The sequence below is a fragment of the Mustela nivalis genome (assembly GCF_964662115.1).
Source record: "Mustela nivalis genome assembly, chromosome: 11".
Classification (NCBI taxonomy): domain Eukaryota; kingdom Metazoa; phylum Chordata; class Mammalia; order Carnivora; family Mustelidae; genus Mustela; species Mustela nivalis.
In genome coordinates this window covers 104,905,814-104,920,502 of record NC_139030.1, presented here as the reverse complement: position 1 = coordinate 104,920,502, position 14,689 = coordinate 104,905,814, and the positions used below count along the sequence as shown (strand labels likewise).

General features: G+C 48.6%; 1 protein-coding gene and 1 long non-coding RNA gene across 9 annotated transcripts in view; both read right to left on the bottom strand.

Annotated features, from left to right (window-relative positions):
• The window catches only part of ANKRD44 (ankyrin repeat domain 44), a 312,848-nt gene that overhangs the window by 273,989 nt on the left and 24,170 nt on the right, over positions 1–14,689 (bottom strand). The window lies entirely within an intron of this gene.
• LOC309843539 lies at positions 9,106–11,774 on the bottom strand. The gene is made up of 2 exons (XR_014300195.1): positions 9,713–11,774; positions 9,106–9,638 (listed from the first exon to the last, which is right to left on the bottom strand). It is a non-coding gene; the product is annotated as an uncharacterized lncRNA (long non-coding RNA).

The window sequence follows — 14,689 nt, the reverse complement described above, 5'->3', positions numbered from 1 at the left end:
TGGCCTCTGTGTCTGAAATGCCCAAATAGCTGGCCAAGGAGAAGACATTGCCACTGCGTGGGTGCAGAGGCAGGAAAAACCTAAGGCTCACCAAAGAGACAACTGACTGGCTGGAGGAGGCTATCTATGTCTCTCAAACACTTTTCGATGTGCATTACCGTGTGGTCAAGGCATTTATTCCCTGAAATAACACGGTTCTCCAGACGGCAGTTATAGACAATAAGCCAGAGGCTCTGGGGACCACCTATGAAGCCCTTCTACGCCAGGCTGTAGCATACACGCCATGAAAATTTGTCTTGGGGCACCTGGGTGGCTCAGTTGGTTAAGCATCCAACCCTTACTTTCAGCTCAAGTCACGATCTCAGGGTTGTGAGATCGAGCCCCACATTGGGCTCCGTGCTGGGTGTGGAGACAGCTTAAGATTCTCTCTCTCTCTCTCTCTCTCTCTGCCCCGCCCCCTCCCTAAAAAAAGTGTGGGGAGAGTGCATGAGAGGAAACGTCTGTATGACAGATCTTAGACTAAGATCGGTTTGGGAAAGAAATGTGATTCTTAGTTAAAATACAAAAATGCAGGGCACCTGGGTGGCTCAGTCAGTTGGGCATCTGCCTTTGGCTCAGGTCATGATCCCAGGGGCCTGGGATCGAGCCCCGCATCGGGCTGTGTGCTCAGCAGGAAGCCTGTTTCTCCCTCTACCCTTCCCCCCCGCTCATGATCTCTCTCTCTCTCACACTCTCTCTCAAATAAAATTTGTTTAAAAATAAACAAAAAAATAAGAAATACAAAATGCACATTAGGAAAAAATATTCAAGATTTCCACAAAAAAAAAACATTAAATGTTGGGGTGCTGGCCTCGTACTATTTACAAGACTGTGTTCACAAAGATACATGCTTATTATCTGTGCTCTCTCCTACGTGTGTAGCGTGCGTCAATCAAAAGTCCCCAAATCGCCAGAGCCCAGTAATATGTTATCCCTGCCCTCGTCTCATGAAAACTGGCCTTTGATAAGCAATAAAGCAGGGAAAGTTTGAATATGGAGATACAATCCCTAACACTCCACTCTCCTAATGGAGATCCCCTCAGAAAAGCACCCGGCTCCTCACCAGAAGGCTGTTGTTGCCTTGGAAACAGGAGCTGTAACTACTGAGATCACACCTCGGGAGCCAAGATGGCCAAGATCTATTTCAGCTCTCAGACGCCTCGAGGAACCAGCGATGCCTGCGAGCGTGGAAGAGAGCCAGCCCGTAGTAGCGAGCGAGCGCGTGCCAGAGTGAGAAAGGCTGCAACTGAGAAAGGGGAAAAGAAAAAAGAAAAAAAGAGGCGTGGAGGAAGAAGACAAAATTCACGTGTAATAAGTAAAGCCCAACCCAAGAACCAGAAGCAGAGGTTTCCTTCTCCTCCGCCGCTCTGCCCGCCTCCCCTGCCGGCCCTGGGCGAGGCGCCGGGAGCACAAAGCAAAAGACACCCTCCAAAGAGTGCTGCACTGGAGGCCCAAGCACCCTGGAACGAGGTGTGCAAACGGATTGATGTCGCTGTCAAAGGGGCACAGGCAGCTTCAGGGAGTGGGACTCAAAGAACAGGACTCAAAGAACAGGCAGGAGTTCCCAGGCCGAGGGCGAGGAGGAGCATCTCGGGCCAAGGGAAAGGCCGGACAAAGGACCAAGGCAGGACATGGCACCATTCTGTGTCTCAGCGGGGTGGCTACCTGCAAGCTCTGGGCAGGCCAGGTCCCCACCTCAGAGGCTGTCCCATACCTGGCAGGCTACTTGCCATCGCCGACCTCACCCCCTAACTGCTGGTGACAACCCCCGGTTGTTCTGATGACTAACTCAACACCCTGCGTGTTTCCAAACGTCCCAGGGAAGGAAGGCGGGGGGCACCACTCACGACCGAGAAGCCAGAGACCTCAGAGGAATGGATTTGTGGCTGGAGCAGGGGTGGGTGGGGAGGGAGGGGCTGAGGATGGCAGGCAGGGGAGGACCAGGGTGAAGGGCCTGGTAAGCCCTGCCCAGGAGTCAGACTCTCTGCCAGACTTGGAAAAGAGAAAACAGACTCAAAGCAGTTATGTGGGAGGCCAAGTCGACGAGACTTGGCAGCTGATGGGGTGTGAGGAGGTGGGAACAAGGAAGAAACAAAGAATAAAGAATAACCCCCACGGTTTTCAGCTTGGCCAACTGAGTAAACAGTAGTGGCTCTACCCAAAGCCATGAATCCAGGAGTAAGAGCAGGTTTGCAGGGGGATGGAAGGGTGACGTCCAGGTATCATTTCTAAGAAGAAATACATAGACTAAGGCTGAGGAGAGACATCTGGGTTGGAAATATCCAAGCCATTCCCCAAGGCTCCTGGGAGGGGTCCTCCCCAGACTTGCTAACCGGTCCGGGGAGAGGGACAACCAGAGGTGAGAAGTCTGAGGTACTGGAGCCAGACATGACCCACTGGGCATCGACACAGCAGAAACTGGGCCCAGGTAGACCGGAACAAAGAAAGCTGCAAGCTGTAGGGGAGCAGACCAGAGGAGGGGGCCTGAACACAGACAGCAGGAGCAGCTGCTCCACGGAAGCTGGTTCAGGATGGCCCCACTCACGGTTCACGGCTCTGCTGTCGCCATCTTGAAATGCCTCATAATTCCAACTGCCCAATGACCAGGCCACACAAGTACACATTTTTAACAGAAGTTTCACAAAACAGTATCTTACTACACATGATATAAAACTCTATTTTCTGTTCTCTTTTGTTTTTTAAAAATGCAACCATAGCCCATTACACTCACAATCCAGTAATGGGTTGCAAATCACAGTTTTAAAACACTCCCTAGCATTAAGGCAACCTTTTAAGGTATGTTTTGTTTAGTTTGTGGTGGTGAGAGGGGTGTGAAGATTCTTTTCAAAATTTATATATTTTTTTCCTCTACAAAGGATTGGAGGCAGTATACAGCCAATAGGGTATTTGAAGACAAAAAAATCCTGAAATTAGCTAAGGAAGAAGAGACGGGGAAGGATTTGTGAGGAACCAAGGATTTGGGAGGTGGGGGACTGAGGAAAAAGGGTCAGAAAGGGAGAATGAAAACTAAGAGAAAATGGGCAAAATCAAGGAAGTCAAAGAGCTTCCAGAAGGGAGTAATCAGTGAGGTCAATCATCCCAGGAAATTCCAGGCTAAGGTGAGAGCCGGATCATGGAGCCACAGAGAATGAGCTAGATCAATCCAGTGGCATGTTGGGAGAAGCCGGAATGCAGAACTCTTAAGTGACCAGGAGGCAATAAAGCAGAGAAGGTCAAGAAAGAACACAGAAAAGGAGAACTCAAGGAACCTGAGAGACAAGTAGAAGAGGGAATGTTTTCTTTCTAAGCATTCTGGGATGTGGTGGAATTCTGGGAGATTTGAGGGTGGCTTCAAATCTCTGAGGCCACAGACCATTTTTTCATTTAGAAGTCCTGCCCAAACCATATTAAAAATGTAAAAATATACCCACCCCACCCCCACTAAATATATATTACTTTTATTTAAAGATTTATTTATTTATTTCAGGGGGAGGGGGCAGAGGGAGAGGGAAAGAGACTCTCAAGCAGACTCCCGGCCGAGCACACAGCCCAATGTGGGGCTCGGTCTCACGATCCTGAGATCACGACCTTAGCTGAAATCAAGAGCTCGAAGACACCCAACCGACTGAGCCACCCATCAGGTGCCCCAACATTACTTTTATTTGAGTTATAAATAACTATACTTTGAGTTGAATTGTAAATGACTAGTTAACATAAAGTTACGTTTTCTGTTTGATTAAATATATATTTAATATATATTTAATAATAGTATTTAATTATAACAATTATATAAATTATATTATTAATAAATATATCTAAATTATATATTAATAAATATTATCTATAAATTATATAATTATTTAATAATAATATAAAATATATTAATAATGATTAAATATATGTTTCCTTCGATTTTACAATTTTCTTTTAATATTCAAGAAGCCAATAAAAGCTGTTTTTTTCCCTGATTTTCAGACATGTTTTTAGGCCTCTGCAAAACCCATAGGCCAAAGGCCTTGGGTCCTTAACCCCGAGGATTAGTTAATGAGGACTGGGTCTCGCTCAGGCTGTGGGAGAGAAGTCTCAGAAGCAGTAAGATGAAACGGAAACAAGTGACGACGTGGGAAGCTGTGACAGACAAAGGGCACCTACACACTGGTCAGAAGATGCTAGAAAACCTGAGTTCTTTTCATTGCAAAGTCACTGAATAAGCCACAAGTGAGCCAATGAATAAGCAGGTGAAAGAAGAGAGAGATGTGAAAAGGTCAATGAACACAGAGAAAGCTAAAGTCACTAGCTCCAAGGGACAGGTCCGTTTTTCACACACAGGACCGGCAGAATTTGGAAAACCTAACAGCCACCGAAGCCGAGGAAGGTACGGGGGAAGGGGCCTCGGGGACACGGGGGGGGGGGGGCGGGTGCGACCCCTGGCACTTCTGCAGAAGGCTGGGCGGCAGCCTGCATTGATGAGTGACCCGAGGACAGAAAGTAACCTCCGTCACCAGCCCTGCTGTCCTTGGCAGGTGTCCGAGGGTGTCCCATCCCGAGGTCTCCGCTGTCCTCGGGAAAGACGACCTTCCTCCAACACAGCGTCTTTGTTTTTCTTGGATGCCTCACCTGCGACAGCTGTTTCCAATCCTGTATATTGTTTTATCTGTTGACACACGGCTCCCCTCCGACGACGGTAAACTTCTAGAAAGCAGGGAGCCTCTCTGTCTTGTTCACCTCCCTGTTCCCAGGTTCAGGGTACCCGCAGAAGCATGATTAAAACTAATGATGTTCTGGGGTGCCTGGGTGGCTCAGTTGGGTAAGCGACTGCCTTCAGCTCAGGTCATATCCTAGCGTCCCTGGATCGAGTCCCTAATGATGCTCTTTGCCGCATTCTTTTTAAACAATGAAAACGGGGAGCAAGCTGAACGCGCGTCCACAGGGAAAGCGGCTGAAGGAATCACCCACACTCCGGCATTTGATAAAGCTGGGCACTGACCTGCGGGAGGGAGTGTCCCTAATACGCTGTGTGGTGGATAAAGAAACTCATGAAATATTTAGAATCATATTTTTATTGAAAAGGAAGGGAAAAAAACCCATGCGGGTGCATGTATCTGCCCACGTCGGAGTCAGCAGGGCACACGGTGAGGAAGGAAAGCCACGCGAGCGCGGACACAGACGTCCCGCGGGTGTGGTGACACGGACGGGCTGGGAGGCTGCATTGTTACAGGGAGTGAATCTTCTGTAATTTTTAAAAATTAAATTATTTTAAAAGAATTCTAGCCTCAAAAGCATGAAGCAATCCTACTAAGAACTATGTTCCTGGAGTGTTTATTTCCTCTGTCGGAGTTAATAAGGCTCACCGGCCGCTGGACTTGCCTGCGGCCAACCTCATACCTGGTAGCCATTCCCATCTGCTTGGTTAAAAAGCCAAAATTATTCCAACACAGAGCAGCAGACATGGCCTTGCCTTTGATTAAAGACAGTAGTTCTCCCCGGGAGACCTGCAAATGATTTGAAAGCCTTTTCATCAGCCACTGAGCGCCTGGGCTGCAGCCCCAGGCAAGAGAGAGAGAGAGAGAGAGAGAGAGGCGAGGAAGCAGGCCAGTGTGCCTGGCAGGCACAGGCGTCACTAGCGCACCTCAGGCTCCCCAAGCAGCCGCCAGCCAGGGCTTCCCCCCCAAGCCCTGCACCCTCCAGTTGGCTGGAGCCGGAGAAGTTCTATCTGGAAGGCTCAGGGCCCTCTTCCCAAGAGCCCCTCAGTCAAATGTCCTTGTCAACGCCAGAAGCAACCTGGAAGGAAAATCTTATCACAAAACAAGCTGCAATCGGGCATGTCACGGATTTTTTAAATGAATTCCTTAAGCTGATCCAGTGATAAAAGCTGGGAATGTGAAAGGACTCGGCTATTTCCACCTCACTGTGCTAATCGACCCGAAAGCTACTCAAGCAACCACGAGAGAAACCAGAAGGAGACAGGCTTCAGGGGCTCCAGGGTCCCACTCCAGCTCCGGGAACTGCGAGTCACGCCAACCCCATGATCGGGAGGGAGGGAACTGTCACGCCCACGTGGACATCCCTGCCGGAAGCTGGCTGGAGGCACCAGTTAGGTACTTAAACCAGGGAATTGAGTGCGAATTCTCTAAGCCTCCGTTTCCTCATCTCTGAAATGGGAATGATCGCCGTGCCTCTCTCCGAGGGTTACCGGGAGGCCCCCGTGAGGATTCACACAAACCCTGGGGCAGCCCAGACCTGAGCCGCCCGCACCCCTGTTTGTGCAAGGACTTGCCGGGGGCGCGGGGAGTGCACACAGCCCACTGTCCCTGAGCCCCCCGCTCCCTCAGGGTCCACCTCAGCTGCAAAGGGTAGCCCCCCCAGGCCACCCTGTCCTGTTCTCTGCGAGTGACCACCCCATCTGGTGCCCAAGGCGGGAATTCTGGCACAAAGCAGGGCACCAGCACGGCAAACGGTCACTACGAGGCTTCTCACCGGGCTGGCTGGAGCCTTTGCAACCTCTTCGTCCACCCGGTCCTGCTTCCTTCCCTTCCTAGATTTTGCTCCCCAATGAGCATCTTGCAACCCAAATTCCACATCGATACCTGCTTCCTGAGAACCGAAGGTGCGACGGAGCTCTTTTACAGTTTCAAGTACCCCCAGGTTTCTATAATGTGACTAAGAACAGAAGCCAATTCTGGTTTAGGAAAAGAAAAAACCTTACACCCATAATTTTGTTGTCCAGTTTTGTTTTTGTTTTTGTTTTGTTTTTAACATACATGCCATTTATTTGAAGTATTCAAAATCTGGTAATTGATTCATATTATGGAAAGACATACAGAATACAATGTCTTAGGGGCAACCTGCTGGAGGTCTCAGGGCTCCTGTGCCCTGGCGAGAGTTTAGGTTTTTCTACTGCTGTGGCTGTGACTCTTGGTGGAGTGGCACTGTCCCTCCAGGCTCTGGAACAGGGTAAGGTTGTTACAATGATTGCAGGGCTCTGCTGGTATTTGGGGAGCGGGGAGCAGGAATGCTAGACTCCTACAATACTCCAGAAGGTCCCTATTGAAGGTTGTCCTAGGTCCCCCGCAACTCTCAGAACAAAGTTTATATAATCGTCTGAGTCTAGATCTTAACTCTGTGTTTCATAAAACTATGCTGTCCAGTTTTAAATACACTAAGTTTGCTAGGAATGTGATTACCCTACAAATCAAGAGAAGGCTGGGCTTTCTTCTATTCAGAACATTACCAAGAATTTTTCTACCATCTCCAAAAATCATGAGAGTTTCAGGACGGTCACTCATGATTAATGAGTCACCTCCACAGCTCACCTGTACTAGTCTACATTTATAGTTGTCTTATTCTTAGTGATATACCTAAAAAGGCTTATTAGCCCTTATTTCTAAGGCCATATATATATATATATATATATATATATATATAATTAGTGATAATACCCAGTTCAATATTTCTTAAACCTAATTTATCCGATTATTTCACTGTGCCTTCTAACGAAACTGTGCACATATTGAAATACAAGCTATAAATTATTTTCATGTTCTTCTTTTATTGGAGATATATTGGAGTTGGAGTCTTTTGTTTTGTTTTTTAATATTGTGTGTAAGTGATGTCTATTATCTATGAGTTTCATTTCAGGAAGGAAAGAGGACGTTGCAAAATATATAAAAGGGGGTGTTGAATTTGACCGAGGTGGAAACGACCGCCTTGTGGAATTGACTCTAAAGCCGGGGTCTGGCACCCACCTGCAGCAGAAGCATCTGTGGCAATCATTTAAAAAAAAATCTAGATTTCTAGAGGGAGCCTGATTGGTTTAGTCAGTAGAGCATGTGACTCTTGATCTCAGGGTAATAAGTTTGAGGCCCATGCTGGGCAAAGGGATTACTTAAAATACGAAGTATTTTTTTAAATCTAGGTTTTTAAATTCCAACGCACCAGAATGTTCTCTGGGGCTAGAACCCCGGAATCTGGATTGCTTTCAAAGCTCCCCAGGTGAATGTGATGATCATCCAGGCTTGGAAGCCACAGCTATGGAGGAGAGAGGGGGGCGCCAAGCCATCGCCGAGCCTAGAGGTACTCACGGTCTAAAAGGAGAGTTTAAAATTACATCTATAACATCAGGCACATAATTGTCAAGTGCCAGAAAAAGAAACCAACAAAGCACTATGGGAAGTCAAGAAAGGGAGACACCAGCCTAGGAGAGGGGTCTGGAAGAGGGTGCACTGGAGTGGGAGGGTCTGAAAGACAGCAAGAGACGGAAGCTCTTGTCTGGGGAGCATTACTGCAAATGACCTTGACATACATTATCTCCATTAAAACCCCCTCCTACCCTCTGGAATAAATACTCTTCCTGCCCAGGTTTTCAAAAGAAGCTAGTGAGGCCTAGAGAAGTCAAGTAACTTAACCCAAGGTTTCAGACTCGGGCCTTGCAGCCCAGAGGACAGGGCTTGACCATCCAGCTAACACTCAGGACCTGGTCAAAAAAAAAAAAAAAGGTGGGAGGTGGGTGAGTATGGGAGAAGGCCCAGGGAGTTTCAACAAGTGTGATTTCTATCCATCTTGCTATTTGCCTGTCACCAGCATTCGGGACAACAAAAAGAAACCACCACTGTTAGGGATTCTGGGCATATATTATTCACATGTGGCCAGAAAGACTCTAGGATGAGAAGAGGAATTTAGGAGTCACCCATGCTCAGGAGCCACGAATCACAGAAAAGCAACCTAACTGAGGCAACGGTAAATGCAAGAAGGCTTGGAATGAGGCGTTTTCTTTGCTTCCACTGATCTAGCAACAGAATAAGGCAGCTTCCGCTTAATCAATTCCCACCTAATCAGAGAGTCATCTTAACACTGTATCCCAGAGCATCAAATTAGCCTAATAGTGAGTGACTGCACAAATCAGGAGGGTATTGGTGGGAGGGTGGGGATGGAAACATGCTTGGAGGAAAAGCAATTGGCTAGTGCTAAGGGGTTAAGTGGTGTTTAACAAGCTGTTAAATTGCAAAGCGCTAAGCTTCCCCGTTCTAATACCGAAATTGTCAACAATGAATAGAAATGAAGATGAAATGCATCAGATTCTGTTTTTATTCTACAACTTGGGTGTATACCCAGGTAGACACAAAACTTATTTTCATCACTTCCAAAGGGAAAGATCAAAGCTCTCCATAAGCCATCGGTTGTTGGTAAGTATTTCCTAAACTCAAACACCTAGAATTTAGCAGGCACCAGAATCACCTACGAGGCTTGTTAAAACACACAGGAGGCCGGACCCACATCTTCCAATGCCACAGATCCCAGCTGGGGCCCTGACATTTCCATTTCGAACAGTTTTCCCGGGTGTGAATTCTGCTGATGTGGGGACCACACTTTGAGAACATCTGCTTAGAATGTCTCCAGAGCCATTGCAGGGGGTGGGGGCAGAAAGATGCAGGTGAGCACCTGAGAGAGGGGACTGGGAGTGGGCAATCATAGCAAGCAATGGGGGGGGGGGTCCTCCTAATAACAAAGGGAACATTACACAGTCTTTAATTCAGTGACTTGTCACATCACTTAAAAATAAAGAGTCTCAGGGCACCTGGGTGGCTCAGTGGGTAAAGCATCTGCCTTCAGCCCAGGTCATGATCCCTGGTCCTGAGATTAAGCCCTGCATCCAGCTCCCTGCTCCGTGGGGAGCCTGCTTCTCCCTCTCCCTCTGCTGCTGCTCCCCCTGCTTGTGCTCTCACTTTCTCTCTGTCAAATAAATAAATAAATAAAATCTTTTAAAAAAGATAAAGAGTCCATAAGCCCTCATGCAATAGCTACTACATATCCGTGGACAATGGGATTGAAACGACAAGGAAAACAGAGGACTTTCTCTTTTCATGAATGGGAAATGAGATGGGTGAATCAAAGGGGAAGTCCAAGTATGTCCCAAGGAATAAGAGGGCCCAGGTTAGAGACAACTGAATGGCTACTTCTCTGTCTACGGGACAGTAAGGAAAATGTACTGGTTCCACTCCTTTCCACTTCTGTTCTCACTAGGACTGATAACCCCAGGTCCACAGTTTGAGGAGGACATGGCTTCTGCAATGAATGAAATACTGGTTTGACCAGCACCCAGTGGTAACCGATCAAAATCAAACTTCAGGCTTCTTTTGGACCAGCTTTATGCCGACCTGGCAACGGAAACTCCGGTAAGGGAAGACCAACTATTTGAAGCATTACTGTGGGCAATGAATATTTCTCCTGCTAAGCTGGGGCCGGACTAATACCAATGCATTAACCCCCTCCCCTCACCCCCCCACTTCCAACTTCCAGGTACCACTGTCAAGAGACCAGATGCTTCTGGACCAACATTTCCAATCAAGGCACCACTCTGTAGCCCTAGCTTTGATGAACCAGAAAGACCAAACAGCACCTTGGCCCATCTTCCCTTCCCCTTCATCCTTTTCCGTTCCCTCAAGGATGACATGTGGGTCAGCAGGAAGCAAGCACCTCACATCTCTGAGGGAGACCTTTGGCCTTGGAAACATCTGGAACAGAAACAGGTGGCGTGGTCGGAAGCAAATTCAAGAGAGAAAAAAAATCAGAAACACTGAGAAAAGAATCTCTACACACGGAATTCTCATTTGCATTTCATGCAGTCATTGGTTCTCTGGTTTTCCACGTCCTTTCAAAGGTTAGGTTCTCATATGGTGTGTTGTGAGCAGGTCAGATGAAGAGGGTTTTTTCTTATGTTTCAGGCTGGGTAATATTTCATAACCACGTGATTGCAGGGCTGAGCTTACAGAGCTGTAGTTAAGAGACGACTGCACATCCATCACTCAGCCCACATTTCAGAGACTGATAAAATATGGCTCCTGCGGATTTAAGAAAAGGTGATAAAGCTTTTCCCTCTCCTACCTAACAAGGCTGTGAGGGTCACTTCCTAATACAGTGCCAGGGGGCCTACCGGTGCACCACCAAAATGCATTTTTAACTGGAAGGTGGCCGAGCAGCAGTACTGCACAGTCCAGGCAGTAAATAAGGCATTGCTTATTTACATCACGGTTAGATTATGAGTCCTAAAACACAACTCCGCATGCCTCCCGCCCCGGATCAAGTCTTCCACGGCTCTGCACGGAATCCAAACCCACTAGCGGTCGTCGAGCGGCCGCACACGCTGCCCCGGCCCATCCCCTCCAACCCACGGCCCGCGGCTCCCGGGCAAACCCTCCGGGCCAGCCCCGTGGCTCCCAGTCCCGTGGCTCCCGGGAACCCCGCGCAGAGATTCCTCGTTCCCTCTGGCTTGGCTGACCTCTGCCCCAACACCCCCTCCATCCTTCCCCCAGTGCGTCAATCTCCTGCCAAGAGGCTTTTTTTTTTTTTTTTAAGATTTTATTTATTTGTTTGTTTGTTTGAGAGAGAGAGAGAGAGAGAGAGAGCGTGTGAGACGGGAGTCAGAGGGAGAAGCGGGCTCCCCGCTGAGCCGGAACCCGCTGCGGGACTCGATCCCACGACTCCAGGATCGTGACCTGAGCGCAACCAACAACCAGCCAACGCCCACCCAGGAGTCCCTACCATGACGCGTTTAAAAACACCAGCTCAACCCGCGGGTCCTCCACCGAGCTGCCCTTCTGGAAACATCCTTCCCTGGGAGCTCTCTGCCCCCTACCCGCACCCCCGCACCCCCGCACCCCCCACCGGCGTGAGAGTGGCCGGCTGGCCGCACACGTGCACACCTCCGCCCTGCGCTGTGGCTCCTCCGCTCCCACGTGCCCCCCCCACCCCACCCCGCCACAGCCGACCCGAAGCCGGGGAGCGTCTCCCCCTCCCCCAACCCCCCCACCCCCGCTTCCCTAGCACCTCCCCGGCTCCCCTGGAGCAGCGGATGCTACAGAAGGTTTGTGGCCATCAGGTCAGCAATCGGCCCGCAGAATCCGGTCCTCCCTGGGACTTAGGGTTTATGCAGTACTTCTGTCTTGAAACCACCTTGTTTCTCCTGCTGTCCCGCCCCTGCCTCTCTCTCAGCCCGAGCATGTGACCGGTCTGCCAGTTCACTCGGTCCCTAGGGCGGCTGAATAGCCTAATGAGTGTTTAACCGAAGAATAAGAGGCGATTTCTAGGTTGGAAAATCACCCGGGGTCCCAGGGGGCCGCGTGCAATCTGCAGACAGGAAACCGGCCGGGGAGAAAGGTTAGCACGGAGGGAAACGCGCCCAGGCTCCCCTCCAGCTCGGCGGCAGCCCCTCCAGGACACAAAAAGGAAGGCGTCCGGCTGGACCGTGGGCCGGGACCGCTGCGCGGGGGAAACTGCGCTCCGCAAAAGCACAAAGGTCTGCAAAAGGCCCATTTTTGCTCCCCAGCCCCCATCACCAAGGGCTCCACGCGAACGCGAGCAGCTCTCCGTCAGCACATCTGTTTTCAGTTACCTGCGCCTGAACCACAAACTCCGGAGCGAACTGGAGGGATGTGGAGCTGACTCCGCAGCTGAAGGTCTGGGGGGGCCGATTATGCGGAGATGGAGGGCGCGTGCGGGAGCCCCTGCAAGGCCGCGCTCGTGGTCTCGACCGGCTGCGCCCAGGACATTTCGTGGGCAGGAATGTTCTTCCACTGGCTTGGTTGCTGGAACAGGAAGGGCTGCCAAGGAGTATCCCTGTCACTTGATACACACAGCTACGCGCCGTACCGCTAAGTCCCGGCTCGCTCACAGTCAGCAGCGCATGTTCCCAGTCCCAGCCCAGCAGGCTTAGTCTCTCTTCTTCCCGTTCTTCCATCTTGCTACTACTAGCTTCCTAAACCTCTCTGACTAAGATTTTGGTTTTCTTTATTGAAAAAGTCAGGCACCTAAGTGGCTCAGTGGGTTAAGCCTCTGCCTTAGGCTCAGGTCATGATCTCAGGGTCCTGGGATCGAGCCCCACATCAGGCTCTCTGCTCAGCGGGGAGCCTGCGTCCTTTCCTCTCTCTCGGCCTACTCGTGATCTCTGTCAAATAAATAAAAAAATCTTAAAAAAAAAAAAAACAATAAAAAGTCTTTGACTACTAGAATCTTCTTTGTATTAATTCTTTTTTTTTCTTTGGGTTTTTTTCTTCATATTAATTCTTAAGCCCTGGTTCTGTTGACAACAGTGTCTCTCCAGGCGCACAGAATTACTTCCGGGAAGAATATCCCCCCCTTTCAGTGAACTGGGGAGACGGTGGGGTGTCCGTAGAGAGATGAGGCAGAGTGGGAAAGACGGTCCATAACCATGTGCTTCCTCCAGGAAGACCTGCCACATGTGGCGCCAGGGGTAAGTGATACAATACTGATACCCCTGAGCTACTCTGTGAAAGAGTGCAGTACTGGAACCCTCCCCATACCGCAGTCAGAGCTCCTCCCTTATCAGACACTGCCCTGACCTACATAGGCCTGGTACAGTCCCAAGCTTTACCTTCTCCCCCGCCACACACACACCTTATTGTTCCTTTATTGCGGTAAACACAGTTGTAGAGGGAAAATGTAATTTTTTTTTTAAATCCCCACTTTGGTAACAAGGATCCCGATGACTTCACTGCTACTTTAAACTTTTTTGAGAAATCGTCATAAATTAAAATATAGATTTTCTTGATAAGTATTGTAATCCAAGTACTTAATTTCTTGCACTTTCAATAGTTGAGCTTCTATTAAGAACACAATTCTCTTTTTTTTTATTTTTTATTTATTTATTGGACAGACAGAGATCACAAGTAGGCAGAGAGGCAGGTAGAGAAACAGGAGGAAGCAGGCTTGGAGCAGAGAGCCCAAAGCGGGGCTCGATCCCAGGACCCTGGGATCATGACCTGAGCCAAAGGCAGAGGCTTTAACCCACTGAGCCACTCAGAACACAATTCTTTTGCAGGGAAGCATTAAATATGTATTATCATTTAAAAGGCACATCATGTTAGGAACTGTTTCACTATTAATTTTTTACTTGAATTGCTTTATATGGAAACATGGAGACTAATTCTGAAATTTCAATAAAACAGTTATTGAAAGATTGCATCTAGGGACTCTGCCCAGAGAATGACATGAAATTTTATAGGACTCAATAAAATCATTGATTGGTAGAAAAATATTGTATGCCATTTGTTTGTTCCTAGGGGAATTCATCAAAATGGGCTTTTTAAATTTTCAGGCCTCACTCTAAGGAAATTTAACCAGTACAATTTGGTGTCACCTGGGCCATATCAGAGAAGGACAACCAAGTTCTGAGGTTACCAGTCTCCATGTGCTGGCAGGAAAAATGACTCTATCTTGAGGGTGAGGGGTAATTCAAGTGAAGCCTAGAAGCTTACCCAAAAACACTCGTCTACAGAAGTATTCCTGTGAGGTCTCCTGTGATTTTTTTTAATCTTTAAAAAAAAAAAATCTACAAGGGGGCACCTGGGTGGCTCAGTCCCTTAAGCATCTGCCTTTGGCTCCAGTCATGATCCCAGGGTCCTGGGATCGAGCCCCACCTCGGACTCTCTGCTCGGTGGGGAGCCTGCTTCCCCCCTCCCTCCGCCTGCCACTCCCCCTGCTCGTGCTCTCATGCTATCTCTAACAAATACATAAAATCTTTTTTTAAAAAAAACTACAAGGGACTCTTCTAAGAGAATTATAGAAGTTTCTAAATGGATATAGAACACCCTAGGTTCACTTGCCAAACAATAATCTGGAAGCTACTATATTTTTA